This window comes from Mandrillus leucophaeus, unplaced genomic scaffold, assembly GCF_000951045.1.
Source record: "Mandrillus leucophaeus isolate KB7577 unplaced genomic scaffold, Mleu.le_1.0 Scaffold167, whole genome shotgun sequence".
In the NCBI taxonomy this organism is placed as follows: domain Eukaryota; kingdom Metazoa; phylum Chordata; class Mammalia; order Primates; family Cercopithecidae; genus Mandrillus; species Mandrillus leucophaeus.
This window is the reverse complement of record NW_012101665.1, coordinates 4320011-4321784: the sequence shown is the minus strand read 5'-3', so window position 1 is coordinate 4321784 and position 1774 is coordinate 4320011. Positions and strand designations below refer to the sequence as shown.

General features: G+C 38.6%; 1 protein-coding gene across 1 annotated transcript in view; it reads left to right on the top strand.

Annotated features, from left to right (window-relative positions):
• NCOA2 (nuclear receptor coactivator 2) overlaps nucleotides 1–1774 on the top strand; it is a 326661-nt gene that overhangs the window by 216854 nt on the left and 108033 nt on the right. The window lies entirely within an intron of this gene.

Genomic DNA, 1774 nt, shown 5'->3' with positions numbered 1-1774 from the left:
CTCACTGCAACCTCTGCCTCCTGGGTTCAAGCGATTCTCCTGCCTCAGCCTCCCGAGTAGCTGGGATTACAGGTGCCTGCCACCATGCCCTGCTAGTTTTTTAGTATTTTTAGTAAAAACAGGGTTTCACCATGTTTGCCAGGCTGGCCTCGAACTCCTGACCTCAAGCAACCCTCCTGCCTTGGCCTCCCAAAGGTTTGGGATTACAGGCGTGAGCCACTGCGCCTGACCTGTAATCTGTTTTTGAGTGTATCCTCTTAAGAGTTCAAATTTTTAAAATCTGCCTTTTATATAATATTCAAAAAAGACATATTTTATTAAAATAATTTGTCTTTGTCTTTATAATATATGAGTCTGAAACTAACTGCTCTTATCTGTCACAAAATCCTAGCTACCTATTAGCATATTGTCTTAGCGTTTTCCATTTTCATACATATATTGTTGAGCTAAATTCTGTATAAAACAGTTTTACAAGTATAGTTCTGTCTTCTAAAAACATAAAAATATACATATAGCATCCACAACACAGTTTCTAACACCAGCCCTCTCTGCAAATCAGTCTTTATTTCCTGATTTCTCCATGACTTAACATCCAGTAGACCAGTGCCCATTTCAGTCCCCTTCATCACTCATCTTTCTTTTCCCTTTGGGGTTCACTAGTTATCAGAAACTCAGTTTAAACCTCAATTTTGTATCTTCATATTTTGGTTTCTGCAAAGGGATAAAATAATATTCCTAAAACTCTTAGGAGAAATAATTGGTTAAAGTTATTAACCAGTGCCTTGAAGTTACTGTGTTTCTAGTTGCTGGTATCATTACAGTAAAGAAATCATTAAGCTTCTTGTTTTAGGTTTCTAAGGATTATGAATGATTCAGTTTTGAGAACACTGCATGTTTAGGTAGTACTTCTGCGTTTCAAAACAATTATATATATAAACCACAATGAAGGTCTTGCACAAGTTTTTAAAGTTTGCAAAACCTTGGTAATTCCCCCTTCAAACCATAAAACACGTTCAGATGTGTAATGCTGGGACTGCGCCATACCTTAACCATAGTTTTAATCATAAGGCTGCATACCACAACCACCCAAGAAGCAGCAATAAACACCCTGTCACGTCTTATTCTTCTAAGAATGTTCCTGCTAATTTGAAAAGCAGCGTGTTTTGTAAAGGGAAGCAAAACTTAAATGCTGAATGAAAATATGAAAAGCAGAAATGTACTTTTAAGTTCTCAACTACTCTGATATTTTCCAAATAGTCTTTGTTTAATAATTCGTTTTTTAAAAAGAGCAGAATTGAATCAGACAGGAGCTAGGTATGAATCCTGGTCCATTTAGGAGCTTTTTGAACCTGGGCGTATTATCTTATCTCTGAGACTCAGTTGCCTCATACAGAGTTTAGTGCTAACAACACCTAGGTCACATAGCTGTAGAAGATATTATGAACCATGTAAATTCAGTAAACACCTGTCATAGTAAACATTCAGTAGTTAGTTTTCATTCCTACTTAAGCAGAAAGGGGCCATTTTTTCTTTTCTTTTCTTTTTTTTGAGATGGAGTCTCACTCTGTTGCCCAGGCTGGAATGCAGTGGCACGATCTCAGCTTACTGCAACCTCCACCTCCCAGGTTCAAGCAATTCTCCTGCCTCAGCCTCCCGAGTAGGTGGGATTACAGGCATGCACCACCACGCCCGGCTAATTTTTGTATTTTTAGTAGAGATGGGGTTTCACCATGTTGGCCAGGCTGGTCTCGAACTCCTGACCTCATGATCTGCC